Here is a 26,011-nt window from a genome sequence, read left to right on the forward strand (position 1 = left end):
CGCAAATTAAAAGCACATTTTATTTATTCGCTGAAAACTCTTTAAAAATGTAATTTCCAAGTTCCACATATCTTTTTAAAAATATTTACACTTTCAGTAATTTCCAAGTTTAGTTACAAACTAATAGCGGAGAAAACACATGATGTATAAAAACTGAAACCAAAAACGTATTTTTACGTTATTTTATGTTTCTTTTTTTTTGTTTTTAAAACAGGCCGTCAACCTTTCACATGAAATTATTATAAGGGCCTGACATCACTTTTGTGATGTCACTACATGTGACGTCACTGTGATTTGCATATGATGATGGGCTCCTTCACTATTTTCCTTACTTGTGCCCTGTTTATTTGCATGACATGGTTCTATAGGTATTAAAAATAAACATATAAATTCACAGGTGTTCAGCACGTTTCTCTGGTGATGCCACACATTGACATGTATTCGGCTGCTTCTTCTATTTTTAGGTGAGTACAAAGAACGTGTCGTTCCCCCTCCTTCCATTTCTCTCTTTTTCTCCCCTTTTCTTTGTCTCTCTCGCTCTCTTCATCTCTTCCCTCTCTATCTCCCACACACTCCTGTTAGCATTAGCTTCATGAATGTCACTGCCACTTCTGGCATTCATACGACAAATCCTTCAAAACATTTGAGGACAAGGGATAATCAGTGTGGAAGACGAGTTGCTGGGAGTGCAACTGATTGTCCTGGCACATATATGCTTTTGATGTGGGATTTCGCTATTTCATCACATTCTTCAAACAGAGTCTGCTGCTTACAGTGGCTCAATTCTGGTAAAAAGTAGAGTTTGGCAAGTCACAAAATGAATAGGGAGAGCCAAGTCGGAGTGGAGCCACAGGATCTAAAAATAGGTTATTTCTTAAACACCTGTGTTTCCCTTTAGTTCATTACATATACTGCAGTGGCATTTGTTAATAGTAATACATACATTTTACCAATGAAGCTTCATATATCCAGAGCCCTGACAACATGTCCACTCTGGGTGTGTCGGGTTTATAGGTTTTATCACTATTTCGACAAGTTAGCTAAAAATACCATTGTTAGTCCCAGTATTGTTCAGTGTTGCTTTTACGGGAAGTGTGATCAGGTGCGATTGAATTTTTTTCTTTGTATCTCTTCTTCATCAAATAAAAATGAAGAATGTTTCTTTTAATCCACATTGTGTTACTTCCCACTATGTATCCTGGTGCATCATGTTGCTTTGCTTTGTGTATGGAAGTGAACAATCTCTGGAAACAAACACTTTTATAACTCTGCAAATACTGATATCTGTTTTTCTTCTTTACTGCTAGTCGGGTCTTCTATCAAAAGCCCTTCACACTTTCAGTGCCCTTCTATGTTTTCTCCCTGTGTGTTTGCTGATGACTTTGTAGCTCTGATAATCGACTAAAGATCTTCCCACATTCATTGCACTTGAATGGTTTTTCTCCTGTGTGAGTTCGCTGGTGATACCTTAATGCTGAAGATCCGCAAAAGCTACTGTCACATTCACTACAATCGGGTTTTTCCCCTGTGTGTGTTCGCTGATGACTTCTTATGTGTGATCACCGACTATAGCTCTTCACACATTCACTGCACTTGAATGGCTTTTCCCCTGTGTGTGTTTGATTATGTCTTTGTAGGGTTAATAACTGACTAAAGCTCTTTACACATTCACTGCACTTGAATTGTTTTTCCCCTGTGTGTGTTCGATTATGTGTTTGAAGGTGTGATAACCGACTAAAGCACTTTGCACATTCACTGCACTTGAATGGTTTTTCCCCTGTGTGTGTTCGATTATGTGTTTGAAGGTGTGATAACCGACTAAAGCACATTGCACATTCACTGCACTTGAATGGTTTTTCCCCTGTGTGTGTTCGATTATGTGTTTGAAGGTGTGATAACCGACTAAAGCACTTTGCACATTCACTGCACTTGAATGTTTTTTCCCCTGTGTGTATTCGCTGATGTTTTTGCAGGTTTGATAAGTGAATAAAGCACTTTGCACATTCACTGCACTGGTATGGTTTTTTCCCAGAGTGTGTTCGCTGATGTCCTTGTAGGTATTCTAATCGACTAAAGCTCTTCCCACATTCACTGTAGTTGAATGGTTTTTCCCCTGTGTGTGTTCGCTGATGACTTTGGAGGTTTGATAACTGACTAAAGCACTTCCCACATTCACTGCACTTGAATGGTTTTTCCCCCATGTGTGTTCGCTGATGACTTTTTAGGTCTGATAACTGACCACAGCTCTTCCCACATTCATTGCACTTGAATGGTTTTTCTCCTGTGTGAGTTCGCTGATGATACCTTAATGCTGAAGAGCTGCGAAAACTACTGTCACATTCACTACAATGATAGGGTTTTTCTCCCGTGTGTGTTCGCTGATGACTTTGTAGGTATGATAAATGACTAAAGCACTTTGCACATTCAGTGCACTTGAATGTTTTTTCCCCTGTGTGTGTTCGATTATGTATTTGAAGGTGTGATAACCGACTAAAGCACTTTGCACATTCACAGCACTTGAATGGTTTTTCCCCTGTGTGTATTCGGTGAGGTGTTTGGAGATTTATTAAGCGACTAAAGCACTTTGCACATTCACTGCACTGGTATGGTTTTTCCCCTGCGTGCGTTCGCTGATGACTTTGTAGGTCTGATAACTGACTAAAGCTGACCTGCCTGAGCCGTGTTGGAGGCTCACTCGACTTGCTCCCTGAAATTGCTGGAAATCACCCACACCTTGCCGGACCCGCTGCGCGGGTCCGGCTGCGCCAGGAGACACCCTGTGGAGGCGCTGGGAGGGGAGCGCTGTTCAGGAAGAACTTCGTCCACCGGCAGGGCTGCGAGCAGGCTAGCAGGGACTCCATTGTCCAGGAGTCCCTGCGTGCTACACCTGTGGCCGCTCTCCCTGCCGGCCACGCCCCCTGACAGCCGCTGAAATCTGCCTCGCCCTCTCTACCCAGCGGGAAACGTTGTTGCTGACCTGCCTGAGCCGTGTTGGAGGCTCACTCGACTTGCTCCCTGAAATTGCTGGACATCTTGGGAAATCACCCACACCTTGCCGGACCCGCTGCGCGGGTCCCACTCTGCGGGTCCCGCTGCGTCAGGAGACACCCTGTGGAGGCGCTGGGAGGGGAGCGCTGTTCAGGCAGAACTTCGTCCACCGGCAGGGCTGCGAGCAGGCTAGCAGGGACTCCATTGTCCAGGATTCTCTGCGTGCTACACCTGTGGCCGCTCTCCCTGCCGGCCACGCCCCCTGACAGCAGCTGAAATCTGCCTCGCCCTCTCTACCCAGCGGGAAACGTTGTTGCTGACCTGCCTGAGCCGTGTTGGAGGCTCACTCGACTTGCTCCCTGAAAATGCTGGACATCTTGGGAAATCACCCACACCTTGCCGGACCCGCTGCGCGGGTCCCGCTGCGCGGGTCCCGCTGCACCAGGAGACACCATGTGGAGGCGCTGGGAGGGGAGCGCTGTTCAGGAAGAACTTCGTCCACCGGCAGGGCTGCGAGCAGGCTAGCAGGGACTCCATTGTCCAGGAGTCCCTGCGTGCTACACCTGTGGCCGCTCTCCCTGCCGGCCACGCCCCCCGCCCCACTCTCGCCCTATTCTATTGGGCGGAGTAACCGCTGCGCGGGAGCGCGCGGGAGCGACCGGGGCGAAGACCGGGCAAAGAGTGGGCCGTTTGAGGCCGTTCGAGTACGGCAGAGTCCGGCCCGGGCCCACCCCCCCTGGCCGTTTGGAAGTATTTAGCATACAAACCTTTGCCTCTTGGGTTTGCAAGGACGGTCTAAAGGTAACTGTGTGATCTCTTATCTTACCCACATCGTACAATGCCCTTAAGGTCAGGTAAAGAACGCACAGTCCAAATCCATACTACCAAGGGAGTCGTATCAGGCCCCCTTGACGCCTTTATCACACGGGCTACGGGGATATTGGAGAAGGAAATTGCCATGGTCGAAAAAAGACTCTCGCTTGATCTTATCAGAGGAAAGCGTTCATCGCTGGGGGAACTAGCTACCATTACCAGCCCCGTAACTCATGCTGCTTTCAACTGTGTCCAAACATCCTCCACGGACGCTATTGTCCATCTAGAAAGCGGGGGGGTGAGTCCTACTGCTTCTACTTTGGAGGAAGATGGGTACAGTGCAGATGACTCAGAAGTTAGCCAGAGGGCCGATTTACAGATTAGCGGGGGGCTTGAACCTAGCCAGATATCTGGATACCTACCCCTTAATGTCTCTAATACTGTTGACATCGTGGATTCCCTAAACACTAACACTGACTTTAACACCAAAAAGAGAAAACAAGATTCTAGACTGTCGGAGGGGAGAGAACGAAAGATCCCAAAAATAAAAGATGCCCCAGATAAAGGGAGTCAGGGCTCGGAGTATCCTGTTGACATACAAAATCCCTCTGCGTTTTTTAATATGTTGTGCCCTTCCCTCACTACACTGGGCTCTTCAAACACCTGCCCCACGTGCCTTAATAGTGATGAAATACTGCTAGTAAAAATGGAGGCCATGTTCAAAACTTCATTACTACCGGTCTTGGAGCGGACAAGGCTAATGACCTCTAAAATCGACAGCATGGAAGCCGTAATCAATTCAAACCATGCCATGCTACAAAAATTATCTGGTACTAGTCACATAGGAGTTAGCAAAATACAAACAGCCCCAAAAAACTTAGTTAGTAATAATATGGCAACAAGCAATACAGCTCATAATAAAACACCAAGGCCAAATATCAATATGCCCACAGGGGGGTAGAAGCAAAAAGCCACATCCTCTAAACCATCTACGAGCACTTTAACACAGGTACCCAAGACAACGGTTACTGAGAGACATAATTCCCGTGGGCATCAAAGTACTGGGCCACCGCCTCAAGTTAAAATAAACCCTGCCCCCCCCGCCCCCAGCCACATAGAGATATAGTTGGCCAACGCAGTAACAATAACCATAAGGAAGGGAGACACAGAAGATTTACCACCCCCGCGCTGATCTACCTGTTGAAGCAACTCAACACACAATAGTCTTGACAGGTGTTGCCCCACTAAAACCTGGCAGTAAGGAGTCGGAGGGAGATTGTATTTTGATTTCGTTCAAAGACCCATGGGTGGTTGACTCTATCTGCAGAGAAGCTAGATTTGCTAGACAGGGGGATGTCCAAACTTTGGCCCTATCGTATTTTTACCCACATAGGCAAAGACCCATCCAACCATATCCCACCTTCCGTCAGCCCCCAGCTATAAGATTCCCCCTGGCATTAACCCCTCTTGACCGCCAACGCCCATTCCTTTTCAACCATTTTGGCCCCCTTTCTGACCTTGAGGCCATAGATTGACTTCACACAACGCTTTGTGAGTCCTCCCTTGTTAAAGTAGTTGGTCATGAGCCAATAAGGTGTAGTATGGAGACCTTACACCCAAATGATAACTTAGATGCAGTTAAGGGAGGTCTTGAGACAAGGGCAATTAATCTACCTGCATCCAAAGATGATCTAGATGCTATGTTAAATGCTAATTCCATGGACAATCTCAAGTTCACGGAGAACAAGAAGGATAGGGGGCGCAAGCAGGCACCTATCCTAGTTTCATCTTTGCAACCTCCCCCTGTGGTCCCAATCATTGACAATCTAAAAATCTTATCATGGAATATCGCAGGAATTAAGGCCCGCATGTCCTCTGCAGATTGGCTGGAATTTGTGGACAAATATGACATTATTTTGCTCCAAGAAACCTGGGCAACCGAACCAGTCTTTAAGTTGGGTTATGCAAATTTCTTTAAACCTGCGATTAAAGGGGGTAAAGGACGTGCCTCAGGTGGTTTATTGATTTGGGTGAAGCAGTCATTGGGCCTTTATCCAACAGAGTTTCATGTCCAGCATCCGGATCTCCTTTTAATTAAACTGAGTAAGGCTAATCAACATGATCTGCACCTTTTCAACATATATGCCAGAGGTATGCCTGGTGGCCGTAGCCCGCCGTTGCTGAACGTTATCGACCACAAACTTGCTGAAATAGGCAGTGGGAATGCCATCATCTTAGCTGGAGACCTAAATTGCACCATAGAGCCATTGCTAGATATGGGGGACAGTTGGAGCTCGGCTGAGGATGCTGTTTGGGACATACCTGATCTGTTGGTTGATAAAATGGCTAAAGCAACTGAGGCAGCAGTGAACTGGATGGCCCTATGCTTAAATAGGGGATTCCGAGCTTGTAATGGCCGCACAAGTTCGGATAAAGAAGCTAATTGTACCTTTGATAATGGACTAAGGCGGAGCCGCATTGACTACGTTTTGTTAAAATTGGAATATTGGCCTTCACTAGTAGATATGGTAGTAATACAACGTCCGGAAAGCGACCATCATCCGCTGTTATTATCATTGAAACTGCCAGATATAAAGAGACTAGACGAGCCTACTTTTTCACAAACAGGGGAAGTTTTGTTAACCAATGACAGGAGGAGGTTGAAATGGTCTAGGATAATGGAGGATGAATCCTTATGGGACAATGTTAACACAATGGCTAAAAATGTGTACAATGACATGTTAAAAATTGATTTGTTGGGGGGAAGTCCGGACTTGGCAAACAGTGTTATCAATCTCCACACTAGTTGCTTTGACCATCTAAAGTCCCTACTTTCCCTCCCTTGTGGAAGTGTTCCCATCAAAGCCAATTCTCTTCGCCAAAAATGGTATAACAAAAAATGTAGGGAGGCCCATTCTGATCTTATTAAAACTATCAAATCTCGTGATATGGTTGCAGTCAAAGCGGCTAGGCTGCATTATAGAAAAACCCAGTGGGAATCTAAACGGGAGTGGGAGGACAGGTTTTGGTTAGATCTCTTGGACGCCTCCACCTCGAATAATCAGAAAAAGTTCTGGGACCTAGTCAAGTGGGGGAAGGATCCAGACTCGAGCACCCCGGCCAACCATGTACCCTTAGATGAGTGGGTAACATTCTACTCTGCCCAATTCAGAGCCGATAATTCCAAACCCTTAAAAACTACGAGTACGACACTCCCGCTAAACACCCACGGGGAGAAACTCATTTTTTCAGTATCAGAGACCGAGCTGGCATTAGGCTTGACCCTGCGAGGGAAAGCTCCGGGCATGGATCTTATCCCAGCGGACCTGTTTAAATCAAACCCAGCCTTGTGGCTCCCTTACATGACCATGATCGCTAACTCTTTAGTCAAAGGAGCTACAATCCCAAAATCATGGAAGGGAGCTGAGATAATTCCAATATTCAAAAAAGGTGACAGGTCCAACCCAGGGAATTACCGCCCTATCAGTCTCATTGATTCCATACAAAAAATCATCGCACGTATTGTCTTGGGACGGGTGCAGGGCTGGATCGAATCTGAGGACATATTATCTCCTATGCAGGCGGGCTTTAGATCAGGCATAAGCACCATAGATCAGGTGTTTAGATTATGCCTGATCTATTGGAAAGTGGTCTTGCTTGGCGGCGGTACCATCTTTGCTGCATTCATTGACCTCAAGTCCGCCTTCGATCTAGTGCCAAGGGACAAACTGTGGGGAGTGATGGAAAATCTAGGTTGTCCTCCAGAACTACTTGACCTCATAATTAAATTCCATGGGGATAATTATGCGAGGGTGAGGTGGGGAGGCCAGGGCCAAGTGACGGAAACATTTCCCGTAACTAGAGGTGTCCGTCAGGGGTGCGTCCTGGCACCAACACTCTTCCTCTTATTCATCGATCAAGTGGTGAAATTTTTTATGGACACCCCCACTGATGCACCAATGCTGGCTGGGAAGAGATTCCCACTGCTCATCTTCGCCGATGACACCCTACTCCTCTCTAGAACACGCAGCGGACTGCAGCGGGCCTTGGACCGCTTTGAGGAGTTTTGTGCCATTAACAATCTTGCGGTGAACGTGGGTAAAACAAAGTTCATGGTTTTTTCTAGAAATCATTCTGTCCGGAGCTCTGTGAGCTTGAATGGCGTTAATCTCGAGCAAGTCGAGACTATGCCCTACCTGGGGGTTACTCTTGACAGCCGCTTGAGATGGAAAGATCAAATTAATACTCAACATCTCAAGCTCGCACGGTTAACGGGCTGTCTTATAAAAGAGCAAAAGAGATCCATCACTAAGCGGGTTCTCCCAGCTCTCAAGATCTATGACGCCAAAATCACCACTACTATCCTATATGGCGCAGATCTCTGGGGCCATATGGATCTCCTTAATCTCTTTAAAACCCAATGTAAGTTCTTACGGAACCTGGTAGGCTTACCACAGTCGACTCCATCAATCCCGCTCTGTTTGGACCTGGGGTGCCTACCGATTAACGAGATGGCTAGATTTAGGCTGGTGGCCCTTTGGAGGCGAATATGGACCTCCCCTGACCTGTCTCTATTCGCGAAAGAACTTGCAGAAGTCAGGTCAATCAGTGGATCTGGAAAAATCCCATGGCTTCAAGCTGTAAAAAACATCCTCATTGACATGGGGTTAGTACAGCTTTGGATATCTCCCTCATCCAATGCTTTCCTTCTAAACAGGAGTTTAAAGCCTTGTATTGGGCCTCTGTTCGTCTAAATCGAGTTTCACTCTCCAGCAATACTAGCCTCACGGGCAGGTTTCTTACATTCAAGCTAGACCTGTCCCGTGAGCCCTATTGGGATATAATAACCAAACCACTGGACAAGAAACTGTACCATCAGTTCAGAGTGGGTGCTCTTCCCTTGAATACTTTTGTAAACAAATGGTCTACGGGGGTGTCAAATTTCTGTAAAGGCTGCCCGGGCCAGAAAGAATCAGAGGGCCATTTTCTTTTTGCCTGCCCCCGTTATTTGGTGCCACGAAAGAAATGGTTAAAACCACTGTTTCAGCGTTTACCATTTAGAAAATCTGCCGATGCCATCTGGGCGCTAAAGATTAACACCTCTGAGGTCTTTGTAGTGAGCCTAGCTAAATATCTGGGGTGGGCCTGGCTCATAAGGTTAAAACCTATGACAAAGTTGCCAGAGCCCGTAAATAGTGTTTCATAAAGTGATATACTGTTTACTGCCTAAACACTCATTTTCTACTATTTGCATTGTCGCATTTTATATCATGCATTGGTTTCCCATTGAGTGATATGACTTGATATGTATTATTAAACCTCTATGTCCTTATTCAGGTTTCTCACCCTAGATGTTTAATACTTTTTCTTAACTTCTTAACTCCTTTAAAATCAATTTATCTTAGGTTATTATTGTGTGGTTTATATGGTTTGCTTCACATGTATATAGCCTTTGCTCACTAATGTTTTGTACTTCTTCTTTTTTTTTTGCTAAGAGTTTTTTAACTTACTGTTTTTTAATTTATTATAATGTGTCTTTTATGATTTGCCAAAAATCGAAATAAAGACTTGAAACCTGACTAAAGCTCTTCATACATTCACTGCACTTGAATGGCTTTTCCCTTGTGTGTGTTCGCTGATGTCTTTGTAGGTCTGATAACTGACTAAAGCTCTTCCCACATTCATTGCACTTGAATGGTTTTTCTCCTGTGTGAGTTCACTGATGATTCCTTAATGCTGAAGAGAAGCGATAACTCCTGTCACATTCACTGCACTGGTATGGTTTTTCCCCCCGAGTGTGTACGCTGATGACTTTGTAGGTCTGATAACCGAATAAAGGTCTTCACACATTCATTGCACTTGAAGGTTTTTTCTCCTGTGTGAGTTCGCTGATGATACCTTAATGCTGAAGAGCCGTGAAAACTACTGTCACATTCACTACAATGATAGGGTTTTTCCCCCGTGTGTGTTCCCTGATGGCCTTGTAGGTTTGATAAATGATTAAAGCACTTTGCACATTCAGTGCACTTAAATGTTTTTTTCCCTGTGTGTGTTCGATTATGTGTTTGAAGGTGTGATGACTGACTAAAGCACTTTGCACATTCACAGCACTTGAAAGGTTTTTCCCCTGTGTGTACTCGGTGATGTGTTTGGAGGTTTGATAAGCGAATAAAGCACTTTGCACATTCACTGCACTGGTATGGTTTTTCCTCAGAGTGTGTTCGCTGATGTCTTTGTAGGAGATCTAATCGACTAAAGCTTTTCACACATTCACTGCATTTAAATGGCTTTTCCCCTGTATGTGTTCGCTGATGATTTTGTAGGTTTGATTACCTACTAAATGTCTTGACACATTTACTGCACTTGAATGGTTTTTGTCCTGTGTAAGTTTGCTTATGAAGCTTGAGTACTGATGACAAACTAAAGCTTTTGCTGCATGCGTATGATTCTTCTTTCTTGGTTAGTGTCTGTGGGTTGGGTATATATTTGTCTATATCCCATGATAGTATTTCCTGATGGACCAACATGGCTGATAAAGCACTTGTGTTTTTCTCACACACTTTATATGTGTGCAGCATTTAGCACGTTTTATTTCTGTTTTAACAATAAAATGCAATAGCCACCAAATATTTGCTACACTCCTAATACGTATTAGGTGTCTTTGAAGGTGATTGTGCCTTTAGATTGGATTATGGCTATGCACATTTGCGGATAAAGATGTATCTTCCTTCTGCCGGTGCAAATTGGGACAGTCTGTTGTATTGTAGATAGAAGAACTCCTCTTTCCTTTACCCGTCAGTTGTCCGGCTCCACTCTGTAGTGCTTTTCTCTGGTTACTGTTTGGCCACAAAGAGTTTACAATTCACATAGAGGACTGAATGATGGCATCATTTTAGAAAACTGAGCACTGCGGTAATCACATCATACCAATCCCATGATCAAAGCTGGTGTTGGACACTTGTTTATACAGGAGGCGGTTTGTTATTGTTGTTGCCTTAATTTTCCTAAGGTCATTTCTTCGTCTTGTGGCGTGGAGGTGCACAGCTCAGTTCTTACAATCAATGAACTGCCCTTGATGCTTCATCCGGGATCTGTCAGTTTGTGTGCAGGTTCCTGTGTCGCCGACTGGGCTGATGTTTTCCTGAATACTGCAGCTCATTATTTCTGCTATTATTGAAGATTTACAGCATTCGCTTCATTATTGATGGTCATTTCATACGTTCAAGGCTTGTTTTCTGCTGGATGTAAACATATTTAACATTACTAAATTGAAACATAATGGAATGAGAATTCAAAATGTTTAACTGGTTGTAAAAGACATTTCAGGGGAGATTTACTAAATCTCCACGCAATGCAGCGCAGCCCTTCCCCCCGCACGAGGCTGCGCTGTGTGACAGGGAGGGAGCAGGAGAGCATATTTTCAAAGATATGGCTCTCTCCTTCCCTTTCCCTTGCGCTGGCACTGATTACAGCAGCCCTGCGCCATGCACACACTTTAGCACCAGAGCGCTAGCGTGTGTGTGTGAGTCCAGCATAGGTTTTGTACAGGAAGGACACCCTTCCTGTACACAATACTATGCCTAGACATGAGGGAAACCTTTTCCCACTTTGTATACGTGTTGCACAGTGCAGCACGCATGCAAAGTTAGAAAAGGAAGGAGAAATGAAAGCATTTCTCCTTCCTTGCGCCTAGTTTAAAAGGGTGCAGTTTTCTCACGCTAAACCCAATCTACGGTTTTTGGTAAATTGGGTTTAGCGAGAGAAACCTTGGGTGGTTGCACGGGAACGCCAATCCACCACCCTTGGCAGGCCACCATGGCACAAAGTAATGCGAAACAATGCTATTTGCAGTGTCACATTATTTTTACGTTATTTCCAGCGCAAAAAAAGTTTAGCTCTGGAAAGTAAATTAGGAAAAAAGATTTTGCGCCATTTTATGCCACTTTTGTGAAGCACAGTGCAAAATTATTAGTTAATCTCCCCCCTCTTCTTTACCGCCTTTGAAACTTAGCAAGGAATATTTCTTCATTCACAGATATTTAACAAAAGTCATTTTGATCAGGTGCCATTTTAATAATGTCTGAAAAGGAGGCGATTTGCCAGGGTTTACAGAGTAAGGGCGCTCCCGGGGCACCCAAGTGCTAGAGGTATAGCTTGAGATAGACGCATAGGGTCAAGATTTCATTTAAACAACAATAGATTTTAGAAAAAGAGATAGATCAGGCGGGGCTGCAAAATTTCCAGTAACTCTTTACGGGGCTTTTGTGTAAAACAGAACGAGGTGTTCACTGTAAGGCCTGTCCTATACATTATAAGCGTATATAAGGCAAACAAACGTTGGTTCATATAATTTAATAATCAACAATATCAGTTTTTTTGTACTTATAGAGAATCCATCACAACCAATAATTTACCTGACATATCCCTGCAGCAGGTGTGTGCATATTACTCTTTTTCCCCCTGTCCCACCAATACATGGCATCTGGCATGATGTTGTCCGTTTGGGGCCCTGGATGCCACTTTGTGACTGGATGGGCACTTGGAAGATCGGAAGGAGTTGCCAGTTATCCACAGGTGATGCAGCATTTATACCTTTCCATATTCCTCATATTCAAGCTTACTAATTTCCTGTCCTTCGGTCTCCCTACGGCCCTGTGGCTACCCACTCACTCTGTGGGGTTCATCAGAAGTCAGATAATGGCCTGATAGTCACAAGGCCATGGATCTCACTTCTTCTACAACACTTATTGCAGACATAGGGCCTAGTTAGGAGTTTGTCCAACAGATTATTGCCTCAAAACTAGGGGTGGTGGAAGAATTCTGATCTGCCGGGGGAGCTTGCAAAGTTTTGCCCACAGGTGCGGAGTTCCAAAAAACTCCACAAAGTGATGCAGAACTGAGGTTTTTTTCTCAAGCGGTTCGCCAACGGTAAGGTGGCGAGCGCTTGTGAAAAAATATAATGCGCTAGACCTCCTGGCGAGATTTCTCATTTAGGGTGGTTGCGACCACTTGAGTGTAGAAATCTGCCATTCTCGTTGATGAAGCTGCCACTCAATTAGAAAGTCAATTCGAGCGGCAGAAAGCAGCAGCGCCCTCTGGCGTGACGCGTAGTGCCGTTCATGCTGATTTTACAATGCGGGACAAACTCCTGGCACTGAAGATCAGTGAGAGCAGCGCAATTTAACAAACTCTGCCACTTACGGAAGTCTTGTAGAGTGTGGAGTTTTGTGGGTTCCGGGAGAGTAAAACTCGGCGAACTACACCAAGGCATAATCAAAACGTGACAGATATCCGGTCTGCCTTATTTTAATTGCCACAGGATGTAATGCATTTTTAGTGGGGCGGGCAGGATACCTGTCATATTTGTGATGGAATAAACCATCCGCTGAAATCTAAATTAGGCCTTTGGTGTACATTGTGTCCAGTGTGGCTAGCTGGGCTTGAAGGATCTTGTGGTTTGTGGGTCTCTCACTGTTTTGAGGTCATTGCCAGGCAGAACTTCTCTCAGCAGCGCCTTGTGCAGATCTTTCTTCCAGGCAGGACCTCCGTCAGCTGTGCCTTGTGCAGATCTTTCTTCCAGGCAGGACCTCCGTCAGCTGTGCCTTGTACAGATCTTCCTTTCTAGGCAAAACATCTGTCAGCTGGGCCTTGTGCATATCTTCCTTTCAAGGCAGGACCTCTGTCCGCTGCACCTTGTACAGATCTTCCTTTCTAGGCAGGGACTTCTGTCAGCTGTGTCTTGTGCAGATCTTCCTTCCAGGCAGGACTTCTGTCAGCTGCGCCTTGTGCAGATCTTCCTTTCAGGCAGGACTTCTGTCAGGGATGTATGACGTTTCAACGCATGCTTTTACAACGCATGCCATTACAACGCAGGTTTTACAACGCAAGTCGTTACAACGACTTGCGTTGGGGGGGTGCTGGATAGTGAATAGTTTAATTTACTATTCCAACTCCAGTCCCCGTGGAAAGTAGGGAAGGTGTTGGATAGTAATTAAACTATTCCCTATCCTAGAGCGCCCCCCAGCGCAATGCGTTGTAATAACTTGCGCTGTAAAAGTTGCGTCGTAATGGTAGTGCATTGCAAAAGTTGCGTTGTAAAGGATGATCCCCTCTGTCAGCTGCTTTTGTGCAGATCTTCCTTCCAGGCAGGAATTCTGTCAGCTGCGCCTTGTGCAGATCTTCCTTTCTAGGCAGGACCTCTGTCAGCTGCGACCTGTGCAGACCTTCCTTCCAGGCAGGACTTCTGTCAGCTGCGCCTTGTGCAGATCTTCCTTTCAGGCAGGACTTTTGTCAGGGATGTATGACGTTTCAACGCATGCTTTTACAACGCATGCCATTACAACGCAGGTTTTACAACGCAAGTCGTTACAATGACTTGCGTTGGGGGGTGCGGGATAGTGAATAGTTTAATTTACTATTCCAACTCCAGTCCCCGTGGAAAGTAGGGAAGGTGTTGGATAGTAATTAAACTATTCCCTATCCTAGAGCGCCCCCCAGCGCAATGTGTTGTAATAACTTGCGTTGTAAAAGTTGCGTCGTAATGGTAGTGCATTGCAAAAGTTGCGTTGTAAAGGATGTTGCCCTCTGTCAGCTGCTTTTGTGCAGATCTTCCTTCAAGTCAGGACTTCTGTCAGCTGTGCCTCGTGCAGATCTTCCTTCCAGGCAGGAATTCTGTCAGCTGCGCCTCGTGCAGATCTTCCTTTCTAGGCTGGACTTCTGTCAGCTGTGCCTTGTGCATATCTTCCTTCCAGTCAGGACTTCTGTCAGCTGCGCCTAGTGCCGATCTTCCTTCCAGGAAGGACGTCTCTCAGCTGCGCCTTGTGCGGATCTTCCATCGGGCAGGACTTCTGTCAGCTGTGCTCTGTGCAGATCTTCCTTCCAGGCAGGACTTTTGTCAGCTGCGCCTTGTGCATATCTTCCTTCCAGGCAGGACTTCTGTCAGCTGTACCCTGTGCAGATCTTCCTTCCAGGCAGGACTTTTGTCAGCTGCACCTTGTGCAGCTGACATCGTCCGGAACGGCCCCACTCAACCCCCCCTACCGACGGCACGGACAGCTCTCACATCCAGCAGCGGGACCCGCGAAAGAACCGGTACCCTAGACAACGGACTCCCACAAGGGAGTCAACACAGGGGTCCAGGGGAGTCCCAGCCAAGAGGCCTGGAATCCAATCCCATTGGAACCCCGTCCCCGTGACGGGGCCACCGGAGTGCCTCCCAACAAACAAACAAAAACGGAAGACCACTCTAACACTCACCGGAGTGACTCCTGCACCCGTGGCACGCGCATCGAAGCTCGCAGCGCCTGGAGGCCACAAGCAGCAGAGTCACAGGACCCCCTTGCCCATCAGATAATAAGGGCGCCGCAGAGGCCCCAGCGGAGCACTGTCCTCCAAGGGAGCGGAGCCGAAGAGGAGATCCGCAATAAAGGGCGCGGGCAGCGTGGGTGAGCCCACGCTCGTCTTCACCCTGTAGTGCCGTTCATGCTGATTTTACAATGCGGGACAAACTCCTGGCACTAAATATCAATGTGAGCAGCGCAATTTAACAAACTCTGCCACTTACGGAAGTCTTGTAGAGTGTGGAGTTTTGTGGAGTTCCGGGAGAGTAAAACTCGGCGAACTACACCAAGGCCTGATCAAAATGTGACAGACATCCTGTCTGCCTTATTTTAATTGCCACAGGATGCAATGCATTTTTAGTGGGGCGGGCAGGATACCGGTCATATTTGTGATGGAATAAACCATCCGCTGATCTCTAAATCAGGCCTTTGATGTACATTGTGTCCAGTGTGGCTAGCTGGGCTTGAAGGATCTTGTGGTTTGTGAGTCTCTCACTGCTTTGAGGTCATTGCCAGGCAGAACTTCTCTCAGCAGCGCCTTGTGCAGACCTTTCTTCCAGGCAGGACCTCCGTCAGCTGTGCCTTGTACAGATCTTCCTATCTAGGCAAAACATCTGTCAGCTGGGCCTTGTGCATATCTTCCTTTCAAGGCAGGACCTCTGTCCGCTGCACCTTGTACAGATGTTCCTTTCTAGGCAGGGACTTCTGTCAGCTGCGCCTTGTGCAGATCTTCCTTTCAGGCAGGACTTCTGTCAGCTGCGCCTTGTGCATATCTTCCTTCCAGGCAGGACTTCTGTCAGCTGTACCCTGTGCTGATCTTCCTTCCAAAGGGGCTTCTGTCAGCTGTACCCTGTGCTGATCTTCCTTCCAAAGGGGCCAGACAGATTTATTTTACAATTTATGATCTCAAACAGCAGATTCATTCTGGAGGGTCATCTATTTTATTTTAGTTTTTTGTATTTTTCGAAAAACATTTTGATATTTAAAATATGTCATCAAATAAACAGTCATCAGACAGTGAAAGATACATACAGACAATAAAAATGTGCAAAAATATGTACAAGTGCTATACAAGTGATCAAGAATAAATGCTATACATTGACACACGCAACACCAAACAATGTTGAATCAATTACCTAACAAGACTTAAACATTAGGAACCAGTCCTTTATATTGGGTACAAAAAGACAAACGGACCTCTAATCACAGAGAGCTGCCTGCCTGTCTGACTGAGCCAAGGGTATGGAAAAAAAATTTACAGGGTTGCACAACAAGGGATAACACTGTATAAGTCTCAATGGTCCTAGCGGCACCCAAATTCTTTTTCCGAGGCTCAGAGTCAACGCGTTTCGAACCTCAACGCTAGTAAGGGCCGAAGACGGCTGTAATGCCAGAAACCGGTCCCCGGAAGCTTGTTTCCTTCCCAGTGTAAGAATTGGCTTTTGTAGTTTGGTTTGCCCTGTTCCCATCATGCACTGGGACAGGAACAGACTAATTTGCATACAGCCAGGTTCTGAAACTGGGATGGTGCAGTGAGCTAAAAAACGGTGTTGGATCTAGCCCTGATCTCTTGACAGGGTGAGAGTATTCTGCTTAATTCAGAGACTCTGTCCCTCACCACCCCTTGTTGTAAATATTTTTGTCCACCCTAAGCGTGGAAGGGTATACTCAGACATGAGTCCCTTGCTCATTGCACCATCAGGATTCAAGCAAGCCGGGCCGAAGACGGCTGTAATGCCAGAAACCGGTCCCCGGAAGCTTGTTTCCTTCCCAGTGTAAGAATTGGCTTTTGTAGTTTGGTTTGCCCTGTTCCCATCATGCACTGGGATAGGAACAGACTAATTTGCATACAGCCAGGTTCTGAAACTGGGATGGTGCAGTGAGCTAAAAAACGGTGTTGGATCTAGCCCTGATCTCTTGACAGGGTGAGAGTATTCTGCTTAATTCAGAGACTCTGTCCCTCACCACCCCTTGTTGTAAATATTTTTGTCCACCCTAAGCGTGGAAGGGTATACTCAGACATGAGTCCCTTGCTCATTGCACCATCAGGATTCAAGCAAGCCGGGCCGAAGACGGCTGTAATGCCAGAAACCGGTCCCCGGAAGCTTGTTTCCTTCCCAGTGTAAGAATTGGCTTTTGTAGTTTGGTTTGCCCTGTTCCCATCATGCACTGGGACAGGAACAGACTAATTTGCATACAGCCAGGTTCTGAAACTGGGATGGTGCAGTGAGCTAAAAAACGGTGTTGGATCTAGCCCTGATCTCTTGACAGGGTGAGAGTATTCTGCTTAATTCAGAGACTCTGTCCCTCACCACCCCTTGTTGTAAATATTTTTGTCCACCCTAAGCGTGGAAGGGTATACTCAGACATGAGTCCCTTGCTCATTGCACCATCAGGATTCAAGCAAGCCGGGCCGAAGACGGCTGTAATGCCAGAAACCGGTCCCCGGAAGATTGTTTCCTTCCCAGTGTAAGAATTGGCTTTTGTAGTTTGGTTTGCCCTGTTCCCATCATGCACTGGGACAGGAACAGACTAATTTGCATACAGCCAGGTTCTGAAACTGGGATGGTGCAGTGAGCTAAAAAACGGTGTTGGATCTAGCCCTGATCTCTTGACAGGGTGAGAGTATTCTGCTTAATTCAGAGACTCTGTCCCTCACCACCCCTTGTTGTAAATATTTGTGTCCACCCTAAGCGTGGAAGGGTATACTCAGACATGAGTCCCTTGCTCATTGCACCATCAGGATTCAAGCAAGCCGGGCCGAAGACGGCTGTAATGCCAGAAACCGGTCCCCGGAAGCTTGTTTCCTTCCCAGTGTAAGAATTGGCTTTTGTAGTTTGGTTTGCCCTGTTCCCATCATGCACTGGGACAGGAACAGACTAATTTGCATACAGCCAGGTTCTGAAACTGGGATGGTGCAGTGAGCTAAAAAACGGTGTTGGATCTAGCCCTGATCTCTTGACAGGGTGAGACTATTCTGCTTAATTCAGAGACTCTGTCCCTCACCACCCCTTGTTGTAAATATTTTTGTCCACCCTAAGCGTGGAAGGGTATACTCAGACATGAGTCCCTTGCTCATTGCACCATCAGGATTCAAGCAAGCCGGGCCGAAGACGGCTGTAATGCCAGAAACCGGTCCCCGGAAGCTTGTTTCCTTCCCAGTGTAAGAATTGGCTTTTGTAGTTTGGTTTGCCCTGTTCCCATCATGCACTGGGACAGGAACAGACTAATTTGCATACAGCCAGGTTCTGAAACTGGGATGGTGCAGTGAGCTAAAAAACGGTGTTGGATCTAGCCCTGATCTCTTGACAGGGTGAGAGTATTCTGCTTAATTCAGAGACTCTGTCCCTCACCACCCCTTGTTGTAAATATTTTTGTCCACCCTAAGCGTGGAAGGGTATACTCAGACATGAGTCCCTTGCTCATTGCACCATCAGGATTCAAGCAAGCCGGGCCGAAGACGGCTGTAATGCCAGAAACCGGTCCCCGGAAGCTTGTTTCCTTCCCAGTGTAAGAATTGGCTTTTGTAGTTTGGTTTGCCCTGTTCCCATCATGCACTGGGACAGGAACAGACTAATTTGCATACAGCCAGGTTCTGAAACTGGGATGGTGCAGTGAGCTAAAAAACGGTGTTGGATCTAGCCCTGATCTCTTGACAGGGTGAGAGTATTCTGCTTAATTCAGAGACTCTGTCCCTCACCACCCCTTGTTGTAAATATTTTTGTCCACCCTAAGCGTGGAAGGGTATACTCAGACATTAGTCCCTTGCTCATTGCACCATCAGGATTCAAGCAAGCCGGGCCGAAGACGGCTGTAATGCCAGAAACCGGTCCCTGGAAGCTTGTTTCCTTCCCAGTGTAAGAATTGGCTTTTGTAGTTTGGTTTGACCTGTTCCCATCATGCACTGGGACAGGAACAGACTAATTTGCATACAGCCAGGTTCTGAAACTGGGATGGTGCAGTGAGCTAAAAAACGGTGTTGGATCTAGCCCTGATCTCTTGACAGGGTGAGAGTATTCTGCTTAATTCAGAGAGTCTGTCCCTCACCACCCCTTGTAAATATTTTTGTCCACCCTAAGCGTGGAAGGGTATACTCAGACATGAGTCCCTTGCTCATTGCACCATCAGGATTCAAGCAAGCCGGGCCGAAGACGGTTGTAATGCCAGAAACCGGTCCCCGGAAGCTTGTTTCCTTCCCAGTGTAAGAATTGGCTTTTGTAGTTTGGTTTGCCCTGTTCCCATCATACACTGGGACAGGAACAGACTAATTTGCATACAGCCAGGTTCTGAAACTGGGATGGTGCAGTGAGCTAAAAAACGGTGTTGGATCTAGCCCTGATCTCTTGACAGGGTGAGAGTATTCTGCTTAGTTCAGAGACTCTGTCCCTCACCACCCCTTGTTGTAAATATTTTTGTCCACCCTAAGCGTGGAAGGGTATACTCAGACATGAGTCCCTTGCTCATTGCACCATCAGGATTCAAGCAAGCCGGGCCGAAGACGGCTGTAATGCCAGAAACCGGTCCCCGGAAGCTTGTTTCCTTCCCAGTGTAAGAATTGGCTTTTGTAGTTTGGTTTGCCCTGTTCCCATCATGCACTGGGACAGGAACAGACTAATTTGCATACAGCCAGGTTCTGAAACTGGGATGGTGCAGTGAGCTAAAAAACGGTGTTGGATCTAGCCCTGATCTCTTGACAGGGTGAGAGTATTCTGCTTAATTCAGAGACTCTGTCCCTCACCACCCCTTGTTGTAAATATTTTTGTCCACCCTAAGCGTGGAAGGGTATACTCAGACATGAGTCCCTTGCTCATTGCACCATCAGGATTCAAGCAAGCCGGGCCGAAGACGGCTGTAATGCCAGAAACCGGTCCCCGGAAGCTTGTTTCCTTCCCAGTGTAAGAATTGGCTTTTGTAGTTTGGTTTGCCCTGTTCCCATCATGCACTGGGACAGGAACAGACTAATTTGCATACTGCCAGGTTCTGAAACTGGGATGGTGCAGTGAGCTAAAAAACGGTGTTGGATCTAGCCCTGATCTCTTGACAGGGTGAGAGTATTCTGCTTAATTCAGAGACTCTGTCCCTCACCACCCCTTGTTGTAAATATTTTTGTCCACCCTAAGCGTGGAAGGGTAAACTCAGACATGAGTCCCTTGCTCATTGCACCATCAGGATTCAAGCAAGCCGGGCCGAAGACGGCTGTAATGCCAGAAACCGGTCCCCGGAAGCTTGTTTCCTTCCCAGTGTAAGAATTGGCTTTTGTAGTTTGGTTTGCCCTGTTCCCATCATGCACTGGGACAGGAACAGACTAATTTGCATACAGCCAGGTTCTGAAACTGGGATGGTGCAGTGAGCTAAAAAACGGTGTTGGATCTAGCCCTGATCTCTTGACAGGGTGAGAGTATTCTGCTTAATTCAGAGACTCTGTCCCTCACCACCCCTTGTTGTAAATATTTTTGTCCACCCTAAGCGTGGAAGGGTATACTCAGACATGAGTCCCTTGCTCATTGCACCATCAGGATTCAAGCAAGCCGGGCCGAAGACGGCTGTAATGCCAGAAACCGGTCCCCGGAAGCTTGTTTCCTTCCCAGTGTAAGAATTGGCTTTTGTAGTTTGGTTTGCCCTGTTCCCATCATGCACTGGGACAGGAACAGACTAATTTGCATACAGCCAGGTTCTGAAACTGGGATGGTGCAGTGAGCTAAAAAACGGTGTTGATCTAGCCCTGATCTCTTGACAGGGTGAGAGTATTCTGCTTAATTCAGAGACTCTGTCCCTCACCACCCCTTGTTGTAAATATATAGATCTTCCTTTCTAGGCAGGACCTCTGTCAGCTGCGACCTGTGCAGACCTTCCTTCCAGGCAGGACTTCTGTCAGCTGCGCCTTGTGCAGATCTTCCTTTCAGGCAGGACTTTTGTCAGGGATGTATGACGTTTCAACGCATGCTTTTACAACGCATGCCATTACAACGCAGGTTTTACAACGCAAGTCGTTACAATGACTTGCGTTGGGGGGTGCGGGATAGTGAATAGTTTAATTTACTATTCCAACTCCAGTCCCCGTGGAAAGTAGGGAAGGTGTTGGATAGTAATTAAACTATTCCCTATCCTAGAGCGCCCCCAGCGAAATGTGTTGTAATAACTTGCGTTGTAAAAGTTGCGTCGTAATGGTAGTGCATTGCAAAAGTTGCGTTGTAAAGGATGTTCCCCTCTGTCAGCTGCTTTTGTGCAGATCTTCCTTCAAGTCAGGACTTCTGTCAGCTGTGCCTCGTGCAGATCTTCCTTCCAGGCAGGAATTCTGTCAGCTGCGCCTCGTGCAGATCTTCCTTTCTAGGCTGGACTTCTGTCAGCTGTGCCTTGTGCATATCTTCCTTCCAGTCAGGACTTCTGTCAGCTGCGCCTAGTGCCGATCTTCCTTCCAGGCAGGACGTCTCTCAGCTGCGCCTTGTGCGGATCTTCCATCGGGCAGGACTTCTGTCAGCTGTGCTCTGTGCAGATCTTCCTTCCAGGCAGGACTTTTGTCAGCTGCGCCTTGTGCATATCTTCCTTCCAGGCAGGACTTCTGTCAGCTGTACCCTGTGCAGATCTTCCTTCCAGGCAGGACTTTTGTCAGCTGCACCTTGTGCAGCTGACATCGTCCGGAACGGCCCCACTCAACCCCCCCTACCGACGGCACGGACAGCTCTCACATCCAGCAGCGGGACCCGCGAAAGAACCGGTACCCTAGACAACGGACTCCCACAAGGGAGTCAACACAGGGGTCCAGGGGAGTCCCAGCCAAGAGGCCTGGAATCCAATCCCATTGGAACCCCGTCCCCGTGACGGGGCCACCGGAGTGCCTCCCAACAAACAAAAAAAACGGAAGACCACTCTAACACTCACCGGAGTGACTCCCGCACCCGTGGCACGCGCATCGAAGCTCGCAGCGCCTGGAGGCCACAAGCAGCAGAGTCACAGGACCCCCTTGCCCATCAGATAATAAGGGCGCCGCAGAGGCCCCAGCGGAGCACTGTCCTCCAAGGGAGCGGAGCCGAAGAGGAGATCCGCAATAAAGGGCGCGGGCAGCGTGGGTGAGCCCACGCTCGTCTTCACCCCGTAGTGCCGTTCATGCTGATTTTACAATGCGGGACAAACTCCTGGCACTAAATATCAATGAGAGCAGCGCAATTTAACAAACTCTGCCACTTACGGAAGTCTTGTAGAGTGTGGAGTTTTGTGGAGTTCCGGGAGAGTAAAACTCGGCGAACTACACCAAGGCCTGATCAAAATGTGACAGACATCCTGTCTGCCTTATTTTAATTGCCACAGGATGCAATGCATTTTTAGTGGGGCGGGCAGGATACCGGTCATATTTGTGATGGAATAAACCATCCGCTGATCTCTAAATCAGGCCTTTGATGTACATTGTGTCCAGTGTGGCTAGCTGGGCTTGAAGGATCTTGTGGTTTGTGGGTCTCTCACTGCTTTGAGGTCATTGCCAGGCAGAACTTCTCTCAGCAGCGCCTTGTGCAGACCTTTCTTCCAGGCAGGACCTCCGTCAGCTGTGCCTTGTACAGATCTTCCTTTCTAGGCAAAACATTTGTCAGCTGGGCCTTGTGCATATCTTCCTTTCAAGGCAGGACCTCTGTCCGCTGCACCTTGTACAGATGTTCCTTTCTAGGCAGGGACTTCTGTCAGCTGCGCCTTGTGCAGATCTTCCTTTCAGGCAGGACTTCTGTCAGCTGCGCCTTGTGCATATCTTCCTTCCAGGCAGGACTTCTGTCAGCTGTACCCTGTGCTGATCTTCCTTCCAAAGGGGCTTCTGTCAGCTGTACCCTGTGCTGATCTTCCTTCCAAAGGGGCCAGACAGATTTATTTTACAATTTATGATCTCAAACAGCAGATTCATTCTGGAGGGTCATCTATTTTATTTTAGTTTTTTGTATTTTTCGAAAAACATTTTGATATTTAAAATATGTCATCAAATAAACAGTCATCAGACAGTGAAAGATACATACAGACAATAAAAATGTGCAAAAATATGTACAAGTGCTATACAAGTGATCAAGAATAAATGCTATACATTGACACACGCAACACCAAACAATGTTGAATCAATTACCTAACAAGACTTAAACATTAGGAACCAGTCCTTTATATTGGGTACAAAAAGACAAACGGACCTCTAATCACAGAGAGCTGCCTGCCTGTCTGACTGAGCCAAGGGTATGGAAAACAAATTTACAGGGTTGCACAACAAGGGATAACACTGTATAAGTCTCAATGGTCCTAGCGGCACCCAAATTCTTTTTCCGAGGCTCAGAGTCAACGCGTTTCGAACCTCAACGCTAGTAAGGGTTCTCCTCAGGACACGGACTGGATGGAGCCGAAACTGCAAATGATAATGGTGAGGGACAATGATGTAAGTGTTGTGCACTATAGTGAACTTGAATAGAATTAAAAAATCAGACTTGTGACTCATATCTCAAAAGGAAAATGAATAGTACCTGGGAATGACGGTTAATTGTCACTTGTGAATGGTTGCAATATGATCAAGCCTGGATCTCAGTCAGGCCAGCGGAGGTTGCAGTATACTGAAACACCTCTCCAATATCGTAATTCTGTAACCAGATGAGGGGGGAAATCAAGACCATCGAATTTCACACAATTTCATCGGTTTGCACTTATTTGGATAAAAGCCTACCTGTTTGGGAAGGCGTTTTTCGCACAGATTAGCAGAGTTGCAGTTGTGCTTGGCAGAGCTGACGTTTTTTTGGGGGCGAGTCTGAGCTGGCACTAACCTAGAAAAAAGTTGAGGTATAACGTTTGTGTCCACGTATAACGCTTGCTGCGGGCTATTAACTCTACACATGTAGCACAGTTCGTGGTTGGCCAAACCCATTGTAAGCTCAGTGTTATCGAAACTCACTGTTTTAGAAGGCGCCCAGAGCCGAGGCTCGATAGCCGCTCTCGTGTAGATGTTCGTCAGCAATGTCGATTAATCTGAAATGGTGAAGAAACCAGGTGTCAATGACCCAGCACGTTCTGGCTCTTAGAGCGCCGCGCAGCAGCGCTGGAAGTTATATTAAGACTTACTCGTAGTTCGATAGATTGGGGTGATCAGTATCCTGCATTCACGGGCGGCGTTCAGCTTGCGCAAGCCGGGCGCGTTTGAAGCTGACTTAAAGGGAACCCTACAGGTCACGTGTACCAACAGGGTAACTGGGACATGTAGTGCAACTGAGTAATGACTACAAGTGGACAATTCCGTTGCAACTGACTGAGAGAGGCCCAGGGATAACAGAGTTTGCTAAAGACTTTCAGACTTGTTGGAGCACACCAGAACCAACACGCAACGGATATTATTGCCGAAGTGCAAGGGCTGAGAAGGAAGATTCTGAGTGTACAGTAGAAGGACATGGATCTCATGCTGACCAGAGGTTGCTTGATTCTGAAAGGTCATTCATACCTAAGTTTGCAGTATCGAATTTCAATATTAGATACGCTTCCCTCTGAGAGAGGCGTAGGTCTGGATCACCACCTCCACCTGCTTTGATGACTGAGAGCACAGTCCATTTTAATTCATCCGCCTTGTGATTCTTCTGTAGGTAGTGGGCCACTAGTGGAGCAGTAAGTATTTTGTTGTTGATTCTGGACCTGTGTTGAATTATTCTTTGTCTGACTTCTTGTGTAGTTTTGCCGATGTACACCTTTTGGCACAGGCATAAAATGGCATACACCACGTACTTGGTTTTACAATTTGTGTGTTCATCATGCCGCCAGAATTTCTTACCATCTGTGAATAGCGAGCCTTCCACTGTGAGGTTACACACCGAACAGGTGCCACATTTTCTGTGGCCCTTGACTGGATTCGCGCCAAATATTGTACTCTGGGTATCACGCTTCTTTTGTGGTCTTGTTGTAGTGATCAGTTGTCCTATACTACGATTCTTTTTTAATGCAAAGAGGAGTGATCCCACATCCGGGAGCACTTCTTCAACTAGATGCCACGCATTCCGAATGATTTTCTGTAAGGGGTGTGTGTGGGGTCCGAATGTAGACACACACACCATGCGTTGAGTTGGTGGTCTGCGTCTTTTTTCGAGCAGATGCTCCCTGGGTGTCCATCTAGCCCTCTTCATCGAGTGCTTGAGAAGCTTTCTCGGATAACCTCTGTCCTGTAATTTTTTAACCAGGGCTTGGCCATGGATATCGAAGTCTTGGATTCTAGAGCAGTTCCTTCTTACCCTAAGAAATTGTCCATAGGGCAGGTTGTTCTTGAGGCTCCTAGGATGGTAACTTTTGAAGTGCAGGGCGTTGTTTTTGTCCGTCTTTTTTTGATACAGGGAGCAGGCGAGTCCGTCAGCCGTGGCCTTAACTTCCACGTCTAGAAACGGTAGTGATTTGGAGTTATAGGTGAGGCTGAACTTGATATCAGGACTGCGGTTGTTCAGCCAGATATGAAACGCCTCCAATGCTTCAATTGATCCATTCCAAACGCACCAGACGTCATCTATATATCGCAGCCACTGCTGGATTTGTGATTTATACGGGTTATTGTTGTAAACAAACTTCTCCTCGTATTGCCCCATGTACAGAATCGCCATTTCTGGGGCAAAAGGACAGCCCATTTCTGATCCTTTCACCTGTAGAAAGAAATCGTCCTCAAATGTGAAGTAGTTTCTTTTCAAAGCAAGTCCCGCAAAGGCCAGACGTAGCTCCGTTGGGACCCTGTGCGGTCGCGGCCTTTTTTCCAGATATATTTCAAGACAATGATGAAATACAAGATACCCTAGACAACGGACTCCCACAAGGGAGTCAACACAGGGGTCCAGGGGTGGCCCAGCCAAGAGGCCTGGAATCCAATCCCATTGGAACCCCGTCCCCGTGACGGG

The 26,011-nt window shown here is 46.8% G+C and overlaps 1 pseudogene; it reads right to left on the bottom strand.

Annotated features, from left to right (window-relative positions):
• Positions 1-132: 132 nt before the first annotated feature.
• LOC144807488 (uncharacterized) lies at positions 133-25,723 on the bottom strand (annotated as a pseudogene).
• Between the last annotated feature and the right edge of the window lie 288 nt (positions 25,724-26,011).

This window comes from Lissotriton helveticus, unplaced genomic scaffold, assembly GCF_964261635.1.
Source record: "Lissotriton helveticus unplaced genomic scaffold, aLisHel1.1 SCAFFOLD_370, whole genome shotgun sequence".
Classification (NCBI taxonomy): Eukaryota; Metazoa; Chordata; class Amphibia; order Caudata; family Salamandridae; genus Lissotriton; species Lissotriton helveticus.